The sequence below is a fragment of the Rhincodon typus genome, chromosome 38, assembly GCF_021869965.1.
Source record: "Rhincodon typus isolate 14 chromosome 38, sRhiTyp1.1, whole genome shotgun sequence".
Lineage (NCBI taxonomy): Eukaryota > Metazoa > Chordata > Chondrichthyes > Orectolobiformes > Rhincodontidae > Rhincodon > Rhincodon typus.
The window spans coordinates 19,653,447-19,675,758 of record NC_063369.1 but is presented as its reverse complement, the minus strand read 5'-3'; the positions used below and the strand labels follow the sequence as shown (position 1 = coordinate 19,675,758).

The following is a 22,312-nucleotide window of genomic DNA, read 5'->3' as shown; positions in this document are numbered from 1 at the left end:
GAAAGAGATTAACTTTGAAAGGGAATTATTTAAATACTTGATGTGCAGTGTTTTTCAGACAATAGGGTTAGCAGATGAGTGGGATGAATCAAGTAGGTAATGCCATGGTGAGATTTGAACACAAAATTTGGAATATTAACTGTGATGCTTCACTAGACCAGGGACCAGTGGTAGTCAGTGGGCACATTGGTGCTGGGGAGATTGGACCTGACATAAATTAGGATAGGGGCAGCAGAATTTCAGATGGGCTCTGGTTTCTGCAGGATGTAGCTAGATGATTGGTCAGGACAAGATTGGAAAAGATGGTAGTTATTTAACAAAGCCACCAATTGGAGGTGGTAGTTGTCAAAGTTAGTGGTAGGGCATATAATGGAGAAAATGGCAGTGTGTGGAATCCAGCTCATGCTCAAAGAGATAGTTAACTGTGGGAACAGTGTAGCTAAGATTCAGATATCAGCTAGGGAAGGGAATGGATTTGGTGGCAAGAAAGTGTGTTTGTCACGAAGGCTAAATACGTTTGTATTTTCAGGATATAAAACACCAAGGCATGGGATTCTGTCAAAATGGTTTATAGACCCACTAGCTGGATATAAACAGCAAGCCATGGTAACAAAGAGAAGCGGCTATATTTCAAAAACAATAATACAATGGATATTAATAATTTTTGTTTTGCCAGGAACAGCAATAACAGCAAGGAAGAGAAAAATAAATAAGGATAGTACAGAAGTAAAGATTGGTTTAGAAAATCAACAACTGCAGAATACATCTTACCAGGGACACCAACGATAGCGAGAATGGGATAGTAAATATGTTGAATAAAGAGCAGAACATACAGGATCCGCGATTTTACCGGTAGTCTATCATAATTTGCAGAAAGGTAGTCAAGTTCCCAAAAGATACTCCGGGTGACTGTTACATTCATATCTGCTGTTTTCAGATTCCACTCCATTTTCTTAACATTCTAGTCTATTATTCTGAGACACCAATCTATTGTCTCTCTCCCTTTCTCTGGGTATGTCAATCCTGTACCTGTTGTCGCTAATGCTCCCACTGACACTAATGTAAACCTTATTGAATTGAATCCTTTATTAACAGATGAGAAAACACTCTAGTGACACAATCAGGGTGCATGGAGATTGCAATTAATTACAGTCATTGAACAGTCACTTTAACCCTTTTCAAACTCATACTTTTCCTGCCACAACAGGTTGAATGTTTCCCCAGTCCACCTGGGATGTGTAATGGTTGCTGAGGGAAAGTAAGTTGGGAACAACCACTGGTCACAATTGGCTTGTCTATGGGAGTGATTCCCAGAGGAAAAGGAGTTGCCCTGTTCATAAAAGGTGAATGGGATAAACAGTGTAACTGCAGCTTACCGTTACCTGTAGATAAGATTCTGTATGCCATAATCCTGAACAGACATCTTTGCTACTTTGAAAGTATGGGTTAATGATTGCTAAGAAGCACACATATGCTGATGCCAAAATCGTACCACATAATCTTGATTGGGGGACTTGAATAGTTTACAGAGAGGGATGCTCAATATATAACTTTCAAAAGGCATATGACCAAATGTTATTTCATAAATTTGCTGGGAAAACTGAAATTCAAGAATAGAGCAGCTGTATGTGCTGTATATATTTGGTAGGACAAGAAAGTAACAGTGTTAAGAATGGACACAGGATTATTAGAATAATACAACAAGCATGGAAGGTATGCTAAAAGTTCATAGCTTTCTGTTTATGTCTTGGCTTAGTTGGAATACACTAATGTTGCCCATCATAATGGATGGACTCCAAAGCCTGAGAATGGGTGCAGAAGGCGTTTGCTCAAATAGTACTCGCCAAAGGGATTTCAGTTCAATGGAGAAACTGGGATTGTTTATTTGGATAAAGGAGGGATTTAGTAGAGGTATTCAAAATTAAGATGGGTTATATTAGAGTAAGTAAGGATTGAAATTTTAAAGTGATTAGTAAAACCCAGGAGAAGAGATGAAGTTGTTTTGAATGCCGAGAGCTGTTTGCTTTCAGACTCCACTGCCTATAGGAACGATGCAAACAGATTCAGTGTTATTGTTCAAAGGAGAACTGGACAGACACTGTCTGGTGACTTATAGAGCTGCTGGAACTGAGATGGCACAGAATGACTGCCCAGCTATTTCAAAGAGCTGGTACAGACACATTGGAACAAATGTCCTCTTTCTGTACAGAATAACAAATCTGCCAAGCCCTTACATCAAATACATAAAAGATGTTTTTGAAACATTGTGTGATTGCTACCTGCACTCTGATCAAGAAGAGAGGGAAGGTCAATCACAATGGGATGATGAACAAATTTGTGTGACAATTTGTTTAGTGAAACATGAACATGATCTATTCATTGTCTTTGTTCGTGTTCAATCATTGTTTTTGTTCTGTTCTTGGTATGATATTGTTATTTGTATTCACACAAGGGAGATGGGTTTCAGTGGCTGGGTCAGAATTTATTGCCCATTTCAGTTACTTTGAGAGGAGTTTGGTTGTTTCCTTCCTGAACCGTTGCAGTCCTAAGGGAGCAGAGGAGTGATATATTTCCAAGTCAGGGTGGTGAGTGAGGTGGAGGTGAACCTTTTGGTGATGTTCCCAAGTATCTGCTGCCCTAGTGCTTCTGGATAGTAGTGGCTGTGGGTTTGGAAGGTACTATCTATGGATCTTTGACAAACTTCTGCAGTCCATCTTGTAGCAGTTACATACGGCTGCTACTGTGGTAGAGAGTGAACATTGAGATGGGAGATCTGGTACCAATCAAGGAAGCTACTTTATCCTGGATGGTGTGGAGCTCTTTAGTGTTGTTGGAGGTACACTCATCTAAACAGTTAGATAATATTCCACCATACTCCTAATGTGTACTTTGTAGAGAATGAACAGCCTTAGAGGAGTCTGGAGGTGAGTTACTTGCCTCTGTGTTCATCGCCTCTGACTTGCTGTTGTAGCCACTGTATTTATGTACAGCGTGACCATTTTAGTTTCAGGTCGACAGTAACTCCCATGATGTTGATAATGGGTGATTCAGTGATGGTAGGGTGGGAGATGGCCTAGTGGTATTATTGCTGGGCTCTTAATCCAGAGGCCCAGATAACATTCTGAGGACCTGGGTCCGAGTCCCATCATGGCAGATGAATTTGAATTCAATAAAATATCTGGAATTAAGAATCTAATGATGACTGTGAGTCCATTGTCGATTGTCGGAAAAAAGCCATCTGGTTCACTAACGTCCTTTAGGGAAGGAAACTGCCATTCTTCTGTCGTCTGGCCTACATGTGACTCCAGACCCACAGCAATGTGCTTGACTCTGCACTGCCTGCTGGGTAATTAACAATGTGCAATAAATGCTGCCTAGCCAGAGATGCCCTCATCCTGTAAATGGATAAAGAAAAAAATGCCTTTGAACGTCAAGGGGTGATGGTTAGATTTGCTTTTGTTGAAGGTGGTCATCATCTGGTATTCATGTGGCATGAATGCCACTCGCCATTTTCAGCCTAAATCAGGACACTGTCCAGATTTTGCTGCATCTGAACGTGGATTACTTCGGTATCTAATGAGTCACAAATGTGCAATCATCAACAAGTATTCCACTTCTGACCTAATGATAGATGGAAGTTCATTGATGAAGCAGCTAAAGATGATTGGGCCTAGGATACTACCTGAGAAGCTGCTACAGAGATGTCCTGGAGCTGAGATGACTGACCTCTGATAACCGTAACTTCCTCTGTGTGAGATATGACTCCAACCAATCCAACCAGCAGAGATTTCCCCCAGTTCCATTCTTTCCAGATTGAGAGCTCTTTGATGCCACATTCGGGCAATGCAGCCTTGACTTTAAGGCAGTTAGCCTTCACCTGACCTCTGCAATCCACGTTTGATCCAGGGCCGTAATGAGGTCAGGAGCTGAGTGGCCCTGACAGAACCCAAACTGGGCGTCACTGAGCAGGTTATTGCTAAGCAGGTGCTGCTTGATGGCACCTTCTGTCACTTTACTGATGATTGAGAGGAGACTGATGGAGCAGTAATTGGCCAGGTTTCGATTTGTCCTGCTTTTTATGTACACGACATACCTGGGCAATTCCCTACATTTTTGAGTAGGTGCTGCCAAGGGATAAAGCGTTTTGTTTGACTTTATAGACTCCGTCAATCAAACTAAACCACTTCAATTAAATCATATCTTAATCTTACATAGTCAAAGGAATATAAACCCATTCTATATAACCTGTGCTCATAGTTAATTTATTTTATCCTGGTATTATTGAGGTGAATGAACACTGTGCTCTTTGCAAGTTCATTTAAGTGAACACAGTACACCAGAACTTCTAGAGCTATAGCAACTTGCAACTCCTTCTAGCTGGTCCTTTGAACCTAATGGCAAAAGCATTTTGGGCTTCTCTGTTAGTTTTCTTGGTTTATCTGCATGCATCCCCTAAACATCTCTGATCTTCTGAAGTTTTTAGTCATTTAGAAAATACTGAAATTAACTGTCATGTGCTGCAGTTTTTTAAGCCCAACTTATTAAATCTGTCACAGTTCTCATGTGATATTTTTGCTCCCATCTTGGCTACCTTCTGTGCTTCAACTGTGAGGTTTGTACGATTACCATAGTTTGGGACTGCAGTTTTCAATTTAGAGTAAATGAAGGGTGTCTTATGATTCTTACTTACTGCTGACAGTAATAAATAAATAAATAACGCTCAGTTGTCTGATGATTTCAAATCAAAGGAGGGCTCAGACTGTTTTGCTGAGAGGAAAATGCAAATTATTTAGGTTTGCAGATGATGAATGCACTCTTCATGTATACCATGGGTTGGCATTGAGTCCCCTGAAGTTTCATAATGATGTAGGTTGATGCATGCATCTGTCATACAGCAAACTGTACCTCTACTTCGAAAATTGAATACGATGGGACAAAATTTAATAAATTAATGTTTCTAATTGTATCTAAGTGACATGGAAGCAAAAGAAGGAATCCACAGTGTAATACTCACAATGAAAGGAAGTTTGAGGATTAGAAGTTATACAGCTGGAAGATTAAAAAGGAAGCAAGCCATTGGAAAGTGAAAATAATGTTAAACTGGTTTCTGGAGGATGACGTGACAAATTCAGGGACAGCATAATATTGAACCATAGTGAGAGATTTTCAGTCATAGAGTCATAGACACACAGAATCCTACAGCACAGAGACAGGCCCTTTGGCCCAAACTGGTCCAGGCCATTTAACTAAAAGTTCAATGGGAAATCACTTTTTGATTGAATAGAGTATAAGTTGTCGACAAAAATAAAATAGTGTTTGTTCAATTGCAATGTTTAGTCATTTGTGCAGTAAACATTTTAAACATTAAATTTTGACATTTCATACTGTCAGCTGTAAACAGGAACTTTGAATCTCAACTTAAAAGTTAATGTACCAACAGAGTTCATAACACCATGAGTTTAATGCAAATGGTGGGTTTCGGTCTCTCAGTTCATTCATCATTTTTCAAAAAAAATTAGGAAATGGTTCAACACAAGTTCATACTCCAGTTGTGAATCAGATGCATAACATTTTTGTTCTTTATTCTTTTTGGGATATGGGCACCACTGGCAAGGCCACCATTTATTGCCTATCCCTAATTGCCCTTGAACTGAGTAGCTTACTAGGCCACTTCAGAGGGCAGTCAGCCATATTGCTGTGGATCTGGAGTCACATGCAGCCAAATCAGGTACGACCAATAGATTTCTTGCCTTAAGGGACATTAGTGAACCAGATAAGTTTGTACAACTATTGAGGACAGTTGTCAATAATAGCTTTATATTACAGATTTATTGAGTTTAGATTCCATCAGCTGTCATCATGGGATGTGAACCCATATCCCCATAACATTAGCCTGGGCCTCTAGATAGCTAGCAGCATTACCTGTATGCCCCTATCTCCCTGCTCTTGTGCTCTTGATTCCTAATGAATCCCCTGCCCATGCCAATAGATACAGCATATACTTTCATTTCCGTGAAACATCTCTGTGAAAGGTCTCCTGGAAGACGATATACATAAGTTATCACATTACTTACATCCACTTAAACATCTTATTAGATTATAAGTATATGTCTTTGTTCTGCAGGTCACTCAAGGAGGTTGTGTTTCTACAGACAATGATGATAGAGGCTTCAATTCTCATTCCATCACACGGCTGACCAGGAATCTCTCCCACTATTCACACTTTTCATTGGCACGTTCTTAGATTACTTGTAGGTCAATACTTAACCTATTTGCTCAACCATGGTACAACTCAACCTGCCTTGGACATCAAATCCTGAAGTGGAACTCAAAATTGACCTTGCGATGCTGAGATAGATGTCGTTTATATGGACTTTAGTAAAGCCTTTAACAAGGTTCTGCATGGTAGACTAATTAATAAAGTTCGATCACATGCGATTAAAGTGAGCTTGTCAATTAGACAAATTGTCTTAACAGCAGGAGACAGAGAGAGGTGGCGGAGGGTTGTTTTTTGGATTGGAGCCTATTACCAGTGGTGTTCCACAACGATCAGTGCTGGGTCCACTTTTTTTGTCATTTATGTAAATGATTTAGATGAGAATGTAGAAAACATAGTTAGTAAGTTTGCAGATGACACCAGAATTGATAGTATAGTGGACAGTGAAGGATGTTATCTAAGATTGCAAAGAGATCTTGACCAATTGGGTCAATGGGCTGAGAAGTGGCAGATGGAGTTTAATTTGGTTAAATATGAGGTTTTGCACTTTTGTTAAACAAACAAGGGCAGGACTTATACAATTAAAAGTAGAGCCTTGGGCAGTGTTGTCAAACAAAGAGACCTAGGGGTTCAAGTGCATAATTCTTTGAAGTTTGTGTTACGTGTAGACTGGGTGATTAAGAAGGTGTTTAGCATGCTTGTCTTCATTGCTGAGACCTTTGAGTATAGGATTTGGAACGTCATGTTGAGATTGTGTAGGATGTAGATGAAGCCTCTTCCAGAGTACTGTGTTCAGTTCTGGTTGCCCTGTTATAGGAGGGATATTATTAGTCTGGGAAGGGTTCAGAAAAGATTTACCAGCATGTTGCCAGGAATGGAGGGTTTGCATTGTAAGGAGAGGCCGGATAGGCTGCAACTGCTTTCACTGGAGCATAGGAGTTTTAGGGGTGAACTTATGGAGGTTTATAAAATCTTGAGGGGTATAGACAGGGTGAATGGCAAAGGTCTGTTCCCTAAATTGGAGGATTTCAAGACTAGGTCATGTACGTTTAAGGCAAGAGGAGAAAGATTTGTAAAAAGAAAATGAGGGGCAATTTTTTTACACAGCGAGTTGTTCATGTGTAGAGTGAGCTTCCAGAGGAAGTGGTGGATATGGGTACCATTACAAAGTTTATAAGGCATTTGGATAAGTACACAATTAAGTATGGTTTGGAGGATATGGGCTAAGTTCAGGAAGGTGGGACTAGTTTAGTTTGGGATTATGGCTGGCATGGGCTGGTGGACCAAAGGGTCTGTTTTAGTTCCATATGACTCTATCACTCTATGATACAACATACTGACACACAATACTTTCCCAATTAAATTAGAAAATCTGAAATTCTGTACTATACCTGCATGTCAGCTGTCAATGATCAGTTTATATTTGCTCAAATGATCAATCATCTCTATTGACATATTTAACAAATTCCATTGACTCTGCCAGTCTAGCCATGGACTGATAGATGTATGCTTTCCCAGTTTTGCTCTATCAACATTCTCCAACAACACTGGCAATTTTCCAATTGAAGAGAAGTTTCTGAATCATGAATGTATTTGGGGATCATGACAAAAGCATCTGTAAAATTCCTGACCTTGTGATTTTAATATTTTGGGTGACAACCATCAGGTCTCGGACATTTACCAAGCTTCAATTTCATTGTTTTCTCCATGGCAATTTTACAGTTATTAAATCGAACTAACCACTCCCCTTGAATCACTGTTATTTGTCCACATTTTTTTCACAGCTTAATGTTGTATGAAGCTAAATGACAATTGGAGCACAATAAATGTTGATGATTCTACTTTCAGTATTTGACCTGCTCAAGGAAATTGACATTGACTCCTCTTTACTCCTCCTTAAACTAACGCAAAACACAAAACAAAGCATTTTAATGAAAGATCTATTCTCCTTTGGAATATCACATTGTTCTAAAAGTAGAAATCTTTAAATTTTAAAGCCAGGAATGGATGTGGTAACCCTGGAAACATATCACTTATAAATTATAGCCAACATTGGTGTTGATTTCAGATACAGTGTGCTTTTGTCATGCCCTGAAAGATCTTGAAACCTTTGGGAAGGAATTATTTTAAACCTACCTCTTCAACCAAGGTTTTTGTAGGTTGTATGGTGCCTCAGTGGTTAGCAGTGCTTCCTCACAGCGCCAGGGACACAGTTTTGATTCCACCCACAGGTTACTGTCTGTGTAGAGTTTGCACGTTCTCCCTCTTTCTGCGTGAGTTTCTGCTGAGTGCTCTGGTTTCATCCCACAGTCCAAAATGAGCAAGTTAAGTGGATTGACCATACTAAATTTCCCATAGTGTCCAGGGATATGCAGGTTAAGTGGATTAACTAGGAAAATGTAGCATTAGAAGGATGGGGTGGGTCTGGGTGGGATGATCTTTGAAGGGGCAGTTGAACTTGAAGGGATGAATGGCCTGCTTCCACACTGTAGGGATTCTAGATAACTGTGCTTATACTTGGTTCATTGTCAACTTTCTCTTTAACACTCTAGTGTAATGTACTCAGAACTCTTATTATGTTAAGAGAGCTACATTGCCAAGGCACTGAGATGTGAACATAAAATATGAGTTTAAAATCAGTCATGTGTATGCCAAGTCTAAAAGTGGGTCAGTTTATCTTCTGTTACCGTCTGGGAACAGTTTTCAAAATGCTGATAAGCACTTGGAAACTTACCTTGATCATTGACATTTGTCTGGACTATACCCTGTTCTGAATGACTTATTTTTTTCCTTATTTCATTCATGGGATAAGGGCGTCGCTGACAACACAGCATTTGTTGCCCATCCCTAATTGCCCAGAGGGCAGTTTAGAGTCAACCACATTGCTATGGGTCTGGAGTCACATCTAGGCCAGACCAGGTAAGGATTGCAGTTTCCTTCCCTAAAGGATATTAGTGAACCAGATGGGTTTTTCCCCCAACAATCGGCAATAAATTCATTGGATTCTTAATTCCAGATATTTATCAGATTCAAATTCTACCATCTGCTGTGGTGGGATTCAAACCCAGGTCCCCAGAATGTTATCTGGGTCTCTGGATTAACAGTCCATCCATAATACCACTAGGCCATCACCTCGCCTTTTTGAGTCTCATCCAAGTGGAGACATAGAAAAATATAGAGCCAGGAGGAATTCATTTGGTTATCAGGACATGGTGACCAAAAAGAAAGAGCATACTTCCAACTGTCTGGAGCACTGTAGGGCACAGCACTTCATTGCATTCGAAAAGGTAGATAAATACAGTGAGGTTTTCTGCCTCAATTGCTGTTTCAGGTAATGAATGCCTGATGATTCCTGCCCCCTCCAAACCTCATTCCCTGGGTGAGAATAATTCTCCTCAACCTCCCTCTAATGCATCTGCTGACTATTTTAAACCAACGCTGTTTGGCTTTTCTTCTGGAAGAAGGCTCTTTCTTTTAGTTCTACGCAACCCTCTCAAAACACCTCGATCAAATATCCCAAGTGGCTCCTCTGTTCAACAATAAAACTTATCCAGTCTTTTCTCAAAACTAACTTCTGGTAATGATTCACAACTTACACTTCTGGCAAAGTTTTTTTTTATATAAATAGAATTGACATCAAAATGTAGCAAAGAGAATAAATGAGGTCTTCACTAGTTTATTAAAGTTTATTTCAATTCAGGCTTGAGATGTGAGTACCATCAATAAGGCAGAATTGTTTCTATCCATTTCTTGTCATTCTTGAGAGCTGCTGGTTAATCTCTTGTTTGGAACATTGCAGTTCATACCCCACAATGTTGTTCGATATTCCCTCTCAACATTCCCACATCTTGTTCGATTCAGGTAAGATCCTGCTCATGCAGCTGTCAAAGGAATGTAAAAGGAGAGCAAAGCTTTGATCAGGGTGAACTGATAGTTTAAAACACATCTCCTAAACAGTCACAACTGAGTTAGAAACAAGGTGAGTTAAGATGACTGTTAGTTTTCATAATTGTAGCTTAAAGCCAGCCTATTTAGAATTACATTCTTTAGATTACAATACTACAAATAGCGATAGGGATGATACATCAGAGGCAAGGTGCAGCTTAGGCCTTGGACTGGTGCCAAATCAAAATCCCACTGTGCTGTATTCCTGCACCATACAATTATCCAGCTCTGGACTGTCATTGCCATATCAATCTTGCCTTTCCCCATGACATGACCTTTAACAACTATCACTCAATGTTCTGTGACGTTTTCCAGTTACTTTCCTGATAACTGTATAAAGATTGATTTGCTCCTCTGGGATGCTGTATACAATTTCGATATTAAAATGCTGTGGAAGATCTTCTCATAAAAATCCCTGACTCCCATGTACTCACACATCTTAGAACAGAAGTAAATCACAGTGTTTTGATTGCTCAGGTGCAGCAGAGTCTGTATCAGCAAATGGAATTCAATGGGCCTATAGACAATGTCTGAGCAAAGACTGATGCCGTGGTCAGTTGGAAATTGATCCTGGTCACTATCCCAAAGAAGAGCAAATACTTTTGCCTTCACAGATGCTGCCAGACATGCTGGGCTTTTCCATCAACGTTGTTTTTGTTCCTGATTTACAGCATCCACAGTTTTTTTTCAGTTTTTAGATACTTTTGCATGTTGAATAATGTTGCTGGGAATGTTTCCAGCAACACTGTATTCTATTTGCTCCAGGACCACTGGCTGATCTGTTAAAGTCACATCTCCACCTGCTGAAAGAATATTAAAGGATAAATACTTGTGTTCTGATTGCTGAGAAAGAGAAATGCTCTGGATGCTCTTTCACTCAGCAGGACACGATTGCAAGAATACCAAATGTGAAAGGAAACAGCAAGTTGTATTGAATATAAAAAAGTAGCAAAGTGATTTGTCTCTAGATTGATTGACAACTCAACTCAGATTGGTAGAAGCATTACAATGAGAATGCTCCGGGGAATTCCAGTTAACTGACAAAATTTTGTTCTGATATCGGACTAGACCATCAAACATTTATTGCAATCTGACTAGGGACCAGTAACATTTATTATTAAATAGACAAAGTGAGTGATCTAGGGAGCTTACCAAAGAGAATAAAGTCACAAAATTCCATGGTTTTGATCAAACAATAAACTTTACTGTGCAGCATTAGAACAATAATACCAGCTACGATATATGTAGAACTTATTTTTAACACTGAGAATTAATATGTAGCAAATGTGGGTAACAAACTTTTTTTTCATTTGTTCATGAGATTTGAGCATTACTAGAGAAGGAGGTTTTGTGAACAGTCCCATCTCCTGCAGTGCTGACACTGACACACTTACCCCACCAGACCCAACAGCCCTTTCCTCCACTTCAGACCCAAATGCCCTTCCTGTGCTCCAGACACTAACCTCCTTCCTCCACTCCAAACCCAATCCCCCTTCCTCAGCTCCAGACCCAATCCCCCTGACCCTGTTCTGAACCCAATTCCCCCTCCTCTACTCCAGACTCAATTCCCTTAAGCCCACTGTGGATCCAACCTACCATCCCCCACTGTGGACCTGACCCCCTTTCCCCTCTTGAACTTGACCAATATTCTTTACCACTGGACGCGATCCCTCCTGCCCTGGATCCAATTCCCACTGCTCTGCCACTGAATCCTGTCTCCACTGCTCTTCCGGGACCGTGCACTACCCTTGGCCACATCAGTCCTCCTACACTGCCTGCCCCTGCTCAGGAACCAACAGCCCCTAACCCGTCACAGGACCTAATAACCCACTTCCTCTCCCTCAAACTGGACTCAATATCTCCCACTTACCCTGACCTACTCTAAACAGTCCACTTACCTGGCCCCCTTCCCACCTTGTACACTGATGCCCTATCCATCTGGCACTGATCTTTGACATTGAACCCCTATGTAATGCACCTTACTCACTTATTATTCTGCCAGCCTGGCACCCGATTCCCTACCGTCCTGAGATGTCCTTCAAGCAAGTACCCTTATCACACACTTGCCTTACGCACTTGTATTTTGATTGCAGTGGTCAAAGGAGCTGACTGTAAGGCTGGGCATTGAAATTTCAGAATGCAGCAACTGACTGCTGTGCAAAAAAGACTGTCTCTGCTGCCCCCACCTCCCAATGGTCCTACTGCACAAGCAACCTGAGGAATGAAATGCAGCCCTGCATTTCTGAAGGAGCCCTGATTGGAATGTTCTGTTAGAAATGTGGAGCTCTTTCATTCTTTAAAAAAAAAAATAAGGAGCACGATTGTAAGATGTGTACGACCATCCACCGGTCTAATATTTCGAATGTAGAAGTCCAACATTTGTTGTCAGGGACAATATCACTGTTTGTTGTATTACTGTTTAACTATAAAGGGTTTCTTATTAAAAGAGAAATTAGTCAAAATCTGGTCAAAATCTTCCAAACTGGTCTTCGGAACTCTCTTCCTGAAAAATTCTTTGAATAATGTTAATGTAAAGGTGGATAGTCTTTTGAGGGGTGATAGGTTATCGGGGTAGGGGGAATATGGATTTGAGGTGACAATCAGATCAGCTATGATCTTATTAAAGGGCATAGCAGGCTTGAGGGGCCGAATGGCCTACCCTGATTTTGATGTTCATATTATCCCGTGTTGACATAGGCATGATGAATAGACTCCCATGTGGTTTCACCAGGCCCAGTTCAGGTAATGTCACATTGTACAGGGACCCTACCTCAGAGGAGTTGACTTACAGTCATTACATTTTGAGAGGGCTATCTTTTTGAGTTTTCTTCCACTCACCCAGTAGGACGGCAAGAATTCCCACTATTCCAGTTCCTGATCCCAACTCAATCACCTTCTTCCCAGAAAATTGGATGTTTCCTTTTCAAAGTAGCAGCAGAGGACAAAGCCCTGGAACACAACGTTGAATTAACATTAGAATTAGTTCAGCAATAACAACAGCTGTAAGACAGGGAGTGAATGTGGCAAATACTTTCATGCAAAAATATTAAAAACAATATTTCAGTTGTTAAACACAGCACCCAGGAAATCATATCAGGCAGCATGGTGGCTCAGTGCTTAGCATGCTGCCTCACAGTGTCAGGGACCTTGGTTTGATTCCAGCCTCGGGCAAATGTCAGTGTGGAGTTTGCATGTTCTCCCCGCGTCAGTCCGGATTTCCTCCGGGTGCTCCGGTTTCCTCCCACAGTCCAAAGATGTGCACGTTGGGTGGATTGGCCATGCTAAATTGCCTATAGTGCTCGGGATGTTTAGGTTGGGTGGGTTAGACATGGGAAATGCAGGGGTAAGGGAATTTGTCTGGGTGGGATGCTCTTCAGAGGGGTGGCGTGGACTTGTCGGACTGAATGGCCTGTTTCCACACTGTCGGGATTCTATGATGCTATGAAGTTACAATTCCAATTTATCTGGCAAAGAATGGTGCTGTTAGGGGTGCAAAGCCAATACCTGGACCCAGACAGACACTTACGGATCCATATAGGACAGAGACATTGTAGAAGCATAGAAAATAAGATCAAGAACAGGCCACTTAACAAATTGAGACTGCTCTGCTATTCAATATGATCATGACATTTTATCTATTTTAATGCACTAGGCCATTGCCTCCCCTTCATATTATCTCCCAATCAATATTCATTCAATAACGTGTTCAAACTGAACACAATACTCCAAATATGGTCTGACCAATAATTTGTAGATGTGTAGCATCACTTCCTTGTTTTTATACGCTCTGCCTCCATTTATAAAGCCAAGGATCCTAGCAGCCTTCTTAACAACTGTCTCAACTTGCCTGGCCGCCTTCAGAGAATCATACACATTAACCTCGAGGTCCCTCGAGGCTGCTGTACTTCCCTCAAAGTTGTATTGTTGAGTGTGTATTGTCTCTGTGTTTCTTCTGCCAAAATATATTTCCTTATTTTTCTCTGCATTGAAATTCATTTGCTAAGTGTCTGCCCATTTGTCAACTTGTCAATGTCTTTCTGAAATTGTTCAACATCGTCCTCACAATTCACTTTTCCCCCTAGCTTAGTATCACCGGCAATTTTAGAGATTTTGCCCTCAACATGTATCTCCACATCATATGGCAAAGCAGGTTATGTATTAACTTTTAAATCTTTCCAACACATGAATGGCAAGTGGGAAGAATGGGAGAGATTCATGGTCATCCATGTATCGGAAAGAACATGCCAAAGTGCTCGTTGCCACAGCAGCCATAATTATCTGAGTGAAGTGTAATACACACACAATAAATCAGAATTGATGGTGGACAGCGATCTCTGTGCATTTAAGGGTCTGAAGGATGTTAAAGAGAAGAGGGAGATCAAAATGGGACTGCCTAATCAAAATTTAGGGTTTATGGAGACAGTGCCGTTGCTACAGAGAGAAATCAATCCAGGAAGCAGGAGGACTGATGGCTGCAATTGACCACAAACTTGAAAAACACACAGAAGACTCACTTTGCAATTTCTTAGAGCCATGCAGTGATAATGGACCCTTTTCAGAACAGTACTGTTGATTTGAGATAACACAGTATGGAGCTGGAAGAACACAGCAGGCCAGGCAGCATCAGACGAGTAGGAAAGTTGACGTTTCAGGTCGGGACCCTTTTTCAGAAATGGGGAGGGGGAAGGGAACTCAGAAATAAATAGAGAGAGGAGGGGTGGGGCTGGTGATAGGTGAGGAGAGATAGGCAGTGGTGGGGTTTGGTCTGTGAGGTGGGTGGGGTAGAAAGGTGGGAGAGAAGATGGACAGGTTGTGTCAGTTCAAGAAGGTGGGGATGAGAGGGAGGGTTGGTCATGGGATGAGGCCAGGGGTGGGCAGATTTTAAAACTGGTAAATTCCATGTTTAGGCCATAGGGCTATAGGCTCCCGAGGCGGAATATGAGGTGCTACTCCTCCAGTTTGCGGGTGGTGTCATTGTGACACTGGAGGAGGCCCAGGATGGACATGTCACCCAGGCAGTGGGAAGGGGGAGTTAAAATGGTTGGTGAACGGAAGGTGTTTTCGTTCATCGTGTGCAGATGCTCTACAAAACAGTCTCTGAATATCTGCTTGGTCTCACTGATGTAGAGGAGGCCACATCGGGGCATGATCCAAGGCTGGTTACTTCCTTTGGGTTCTCACCAAAAGCCCACAAGGAGAAATGACTCCAGTGTTAATGTGTTACATTATCTCCAATTTGTAACTTCTTCACATTTTGTTCTACCATTATGAAACACATCAACTACACTCGTTGCACACAAGTTAAGTGTCCCTTGCATTGCTGAACTGCCATCATGTGGTGTCTTGGTTTGAGGTTGATACACTAGGATTTTGAGCATTTCATGTCCTACACTGGGTTGAAATTCTTAACTGGCAGTGAAGAGAGTCTTCCAGGGCTGTATTCTTTCATGCAGTTGCAATTTAGAGAGAAACTGTTCATAATTGCTTGCAAAGAAACATAATTGGTGATCATTACTAATTGTCACATATATAGGATCTCCTTTGCAATTTCTCTTCAACTTAGAAACATCTGTGCCTTCTGAATTCCTCACTAGTACCTACCTCTCCCCTGCGTTATTTAAAATGAGGCACTCTAGTAATTGAAGTAGTTGATGCCAAAACATTGAATGTATTCAAGAGGCGACTGAATATAGCACTTGAGGCTAATGGGATCTAAGGTTAAGGGGAGAAAGCAGGATTAGGCTATTGAATTGGACGGTCAACCATGATCCTGAAAAATGGTGGAGCAGGCTCGAAGGGCCGAATGGCCTCCTCCTGCTCCTACCTTCTATGTTTCTATGTTACTATGTTTCTATAGCTGAAGTCAAGTCCATCAAAGATGCAATCATCAACACTAGGACATACAAGTGTCCTGACGTGATAAAGGCAGCTATCAGAGAAGGTGGTGGAGCTGGAGGTGATTACAGAGATGACCATGATCATGGAGAGATTTGGAAATAAGCATGAGGATTTTATTCTCAATTGGTTGCTTGATCAGAAATCAACAGAAATCAGTGGGTGCTAGTAAAAGGGAAACTGTCTTACACAGACAGTACAACTTTGGACAAGCTTATACTTATGGAAGATTGAATGAGGAAGACCAGTCAGGTTGAACAATTGAATCTAGAAATAAAGAACCCAACTGAATGAGCAATTAGGCAACAGATGAGTTTAGACAGTAATGATGTCAATTGATGTCATAAGGATGGTAAGAAGCAATCTTAGCAACTCTGTGAATTTGCATTTCTAATTTCACTGTGCCTTCAAATAAGACACCAAACATGCAAACTGACAGATTTAATTTCAGACTGTTACCAGCAAAAGGTGTGAGTAGTTAGCTAGGGAATAGATTTGGCAGCAGGGATTGACAGCATCTGCTTCAGATCCTTCATGTGTTGTCAAAGGAAACATCTACGCTGCCAGCAGTGGATCTTGGATCAGCAGTTTGATAGGTTAGCAATGGTGATGCAGGTAAGAGGGGTTGCAGTGGAACTGGGCGCCATCAACATTCACATCAAAACTAACATTGGACTTCCATTTGTTTTCAATGATGGGCCCAAATTTAGATCCTTGTGATAGAATGGAGGTATTGGTATGGAGTTAGAGGAGAAGCCATTGCAGTTGATTACATGAATATGATTTGATAGAAATGAATGGAACCAGTGTTGCCCCACCAAGTTCAAAATCATTTGTGGGAATACTGCAGTGGAAATCAAGGCACACTACTTAGATGTTGTCCTATTTTGTAAAAGAGTTAGCCAGAGCAGGGGCAGTAAATTTCATCTCAGAAGACTGTCTGTGACTAGAATGTGTTGTAATGCAGCTGCAAGATAGAGGGGCAGTATCTAACCGAGCTGTGAAAGTCAGGTGGGACAGAAACTGCTCACAATCTGTTAGATAAAGAATGCTAATGGTAAGTGTAAACGTAAAACTTTACATATAACTAACTTTATATTAGAACTAATATCAGGAATCTTATAGCAATTAGTGAGAACTAACCGTCTTTTGTAAACCCCGAGATTGGGACAGTGGGAAATACAAGATGAGGAACAGAAATCGAAAGGGACAGCAATGAATACAATTAATAACAGAGATAAACAATTTTGGGAAATGTCTGAAAAAGAGTCTAACCGTTAACTTTGGATTGGGAATTAATGGGAACATTGTAAGATCCCAAGGTGATGGGGATCCTAGGACTGTCCATAAGAGTGTCCATCATTGATCAGTTGATTCACAGGATTGGATGTGTAGGTTAAGGGAGAAGGCACAATGACAATGTCGCATGTAATTATTGTAATGCAAAACATGTAAAAATGCCATATCTTTGGGGAAACCAAAGTGTCACCGACCTCTCTTCCAATCTGAGCTGTGTTTAAGAGGGCAATTGGGCCCCACATGAAGGCAAGACTCGAAGCGGTCACCCACCTCTCCCTTATGTGTCGTGAGGAGCTCGAATAAAGACCGATTGTACTTCTGAACACGGAACTTGAAGCTGCTGTTTAATGTCTACCACCAACAATTGGTGCTATGAGCAGAGTGCTGCAGTGGACCATTACTGACTACATGGGTCCAAATCAGGTGAGTATATTTAATATTACCACCCTTCAGGTAGAGGGCAAATCCCATAGCCAATCCCGGCTGTAAGTTACAATACAAAAAAAACTAAGAGGGAGAAGGGAGTTGTGCTGTGGTCAATGACCAAATGATGGAGCTTGTCCTCTCCTGGGAGGTGTGATCCCCAGGGGAGAAGGTTTAGACCTCTCTAGAGAGGTCTGATCCCTGCAGTTGGGCACCTAGTGTGGAGAAGGATGGCATAAGACCATGTCAGGCAAAAAGGGTCCAGAAGAAATTGTGTCTAAGGGCAAAGGTAGAGTAACATGGGACCCAGAGGGGATATTTGTACAAAGTGATTGTACCCCCAAAGGGGATATTTGTACAAATTTTATAAATATTTGTACAATTAAAAACTGATGGTGAAGATGATCTGGTAGGGTTTTTCTTTATCCTTTTTTCTGATTTTCTTTATGTCTAGGATGCTCCGATACCAGAGCAGAAAGCTTGGTGGATGGGACAAGGAAAAGATAAAAGTGAGAAGACAGTTGTAATTCTGACAGTCGTCATCAGAAATATGGCCAGTGAGAGATGGAAACAGTGAGAATGGCGGCTCTCAGACATGAGAGTTTAAAGCCAAAAGGCTGGATGGTGGCCATTGTAGGGGAAACGCCTAGTGCCCCACTGTACTCAGAGGGCAGCGAGGATGATGACATTGACTGGAATAGATTAGAGGATGAAGCGTACGCATACCAACATAGAGACAATAATGGGTGGGATGACCTACCACTCTATCAGTTGGAAAGACCTATGCCTATAGCTCCTCTGTGGGCTGTGGTCAAAAAATTAAAGTGATAAACAGGGGAATTCACTGGAGAGGAAGGAAGCTAGCAGTATTCGACAAACTGACCAAATGGTTAATTCTAATTGAAATCTCCCAAACAGACCGGTAAACAAAAACAAGAAACAAGTGATAAGGCTTTTTTTTTTAATTAGCGTTTTGAGCCCATGTAGAATTAAAAGAGAAAGTCTCCAGTCAGCAGCTATGTATCACAACCAAGATTTGAGGAGGTAAACTCCCCTACTATGATTGTGTGCTACATAAATGCTGGTTCTGGAATGTGAAACTCTTGTGCGTCTCATTCTTTTTACAAGCAAAGAACAAACAAAAGCTTAAAAACTGAGGCAGCAGAAAAGTAAGAAAGTGTTCATAAGTGAGCGAGAGAAAACCAGGTTTTTGTGCTGTGTTCCCTTAACTAAATGTTTACTCTTTGTGTGTCTGGTTTGTATGCATCTTTGTTCATCAGTTGTTAAATGTAGTCTTCTGTAATATGTGTGTTTTCATTTGCTGAAGCTGGAGATCTGGAAATGCTTTGAGTTTAGTTTGCATTTTGGGAATGTATGGTGATTTGAAAGTGTGACGTGTGCCTGTATCAATGTGAAACATAGATAACACAGTGTGGAGCTGGAGGAACACAGCAGGCCAGGCAGCATCAGAGGAGCAGGAAAGTTGACGTTTTGAGTCAGGACCCTTCTTCAGAAATGCGTGCTGAAGAACAGTCCGGACCTGAAACGTCAACTTTCCTGCTCCTCTGATGCTGCCTGGCCTGTTGTGTTCATCCAGCTCCACACTGTGTTATCTCTAACTCCAGCATCGGCAGTTCTTACTATCTCATAGTGATTGATGATGCATCCCTCATTCCATCAAGCCATTCGTTAACACCATATCTCAGCATTTGAGAATTACTGTGAAAAAAATTAAATGTATTGAGTTTCAGGAAAATTATATTAAGATTCACGTGGCTGGCATTCTAAAACATTCAAAGGGAATAGTTACCTGAAAATTTAAAACGATTCTGGAAAATGATAAAATGCATGCACATAGTCTCAGTGGTTTTAACGCAAAAAATTGTTAGTGACTTTGAGGGAGTAAGCAAAATATTGAATTTGAACACATTTACATACAGATATGTCAAATATCTAAAATGAGTTATCAGGTAACTTTCCTTTTTAAAACAAAAGGGTCATAGAATCACTACAGTGTGGAAACAGGCCCTTTGGCCCAACAAGTCCACACTGACCCTTGAAGCATCCCACCTAACCTACACACCCCTGAACACTATGGACGATTTAGCATGGCCAATCCACCTAACCTGCACATCTTTGGACTGTAGGAAGAAACCAGAGCACCTGGAGGAAACCCATGCAGACACAGGTCTGCAAACTCCACACAGACAGTTGCCCAAGGGTGGAATTGCACCCAGGTCCCTGGTGCTGTGAGGCAGCAGTTCTAACCACTGAGCCACTGTGCCACCCATCTCATCTCAGAGAAAGAATGAAGAAAGTATGTTTTTTGTCTGAATCAAACAAATGTTTGACTTCTGTCTTAAGATATTGCAAGAATATATCCCATGGTCGACAAATCTCTCCAGTGTTGTGGAATTAGATAGGATGGTAATAGTTAAATTGCAAGATTGGATGACAGGAAATGATTTAAGGGTGGAGCGTGGTGGCATAAGAGAAAAAAGTAGTTAAAATAATGAGTTGTAACAGCAATTGAGGTTAACATGCATTTTAGGGAAAGGGAAATTTAGGTAAGAGTACTAAACTGATAAGCTTTCTCTTGGTGATATTTGCGTCCTTGTCTTTCAATTAAGAGAACTGAATCTGATTATTGAGCCGCTGCCTGAGGCATAGGGACCATAAATGGAGAAATAAGTAAAACCTCATAAATCTTTTCAAAGATCATATCAGAGTCAAGGATGTGTGATATGATCTTGGGATACTGATGTAATGGTGCAAGAGTGATTGTTACCACTGAAGTAGCAAACATAAGGGAATATACTGGAAAAAGAATGCAGTGAAGAATGGGTCTCAGACATATACACCTATTTGATTAAATAATTAGTGTGGCCTGGAAAAAGAGCACAAAAACTTAGCTTAAACGATTAGACACTGACACATACTCTATACACAAACTGGCTTTAAAACAATGAAAGCAGTATTAGTGAAAGGGAGGTTGCAAAAAGAAAGTAAATGTGCGATTGGCTGTTATGTCAAAATGCGACAGACATGAAAGAATATGGATTCCGGGAGGAATAATAGTGGGCTGAGTGAAAGGGCCCATTAAATGACATACAGAGAACTCTCCCAACAAAAAAGATGGGAAGCATTAGCAGAAGGTAAAGCCTGATTAATGCGCTGTAATTATTATGACGCAACATGTGTAAAAGTGCTGTATCTCACTGGGGAAACCAGAGAGTCATTGACCTCTCTTCTGGTATTAAGAGAGTGACTGGGTTCCATGTGCGGGAGACTCCAGATTCGGAGCGGTCACCGGCCTCTCCCTCACATGTGATAAAGAGCTCAAATAAAAACCGATTGTACTTCTGAACAAGGAACTCGAGGCTGCTCTCTCACTTCTCTCCCCAATGCCTGCACAAATTAATTTACAAATAGAATGAACAGGACTGATGACAGAAATTGTCTTTCAGGAATAATGAGGCTAGAAAACATAGGTAAAAGGAAACAAAGCCAAGATTCAGAGTTCAAATCCGAAGGGGAAACGAGGTGACTTTCTCACAGTTTCTTTTTGTTTTTTGGTTATGACATCATATTGTTGTTGATTGTGGCAATTTCAATCTGGCAGCTGGTCTGTTGAACCTAGATATTGGCTTGAGTTTGAAGTTAATCTTTGCAGTCTTTGAGTTTTATTTCATTGCCATGGTGTGCATGTCCACAGGTTACTTAAGGTAAAGGGACAGGTTAATGAAATGGTTACAAAGGCTTATGGGGTTTTCACCTTTATTAGCTGAGGCATAGAGTTTAAGAGCAGGGAGGTGATACTGAAATTGTATAAAAAGTTGATTGGTTAAAGGATTGTACACAGTTGTGGAATCCACATCATAGAATTGCAAAATAGAGGCTGCAGAGGAGATATACCAGGTTGTTGCATAATCTGGAGACTTTTAACAATGAAGAGAGATTGGATTAGCTGGATTTGTTTCCATGGGAGAAGAGAAGACTGAGGGTGCATGATTGGGACGTATAAAATTATGAGAGGCACAGACAGGGGAGACAGGAGGAGCGTTTTACCTGATTGAGGAATTAATGACCAGGACGCATTGGTTTAAGGTAAGAGGAAGAAAGTTTAGAGGGGGTGGGTATGTCAAAAAAATGTTTTCACCCCTAGGGATGTGGGAATGTGGAACTCACTGCTTGTAAGGGGTAGAAACTCTCGTCATATCGAACAAGTAACTGGATGGTCACTTGCGATGCCATGGCATAGAAGGTTATGGGCCACATGCCGGAAAATGGGATTAGAATAGTTAGGTAGTTGTTAAGCAGACTTGATGGGCTAAAGGGCCTTTCTCTGTGTTGCTGAATTTATTACAAAATCTGGCCTCTCTGGGTCAGCACATTGTCTGAAAGGTGTGATGGTTATTTCAGTGAAATAGGGGTCACTATGGACAACTGGGAAATATGTTAAAGAAAAACTTCTCTGCGATATTGGGAGAATCCAGACAGCAGGAAAAGAATAAGATGGTGCATCAATGATTT

General features: G+C 41.0%; 1 pseudogene; it reads right to left on the bottom strand.

The window, feature by feature from the left end:
• Positions 1–10,439: 10,439 nt before the first annotated feature.
• Positions 10,440–22,057, bottom strand: LOC125487231 (annotated as a pseudogene).
• Between the last annotated feature and the right edge of the window lie 255 nt (positions 22,058–22,312).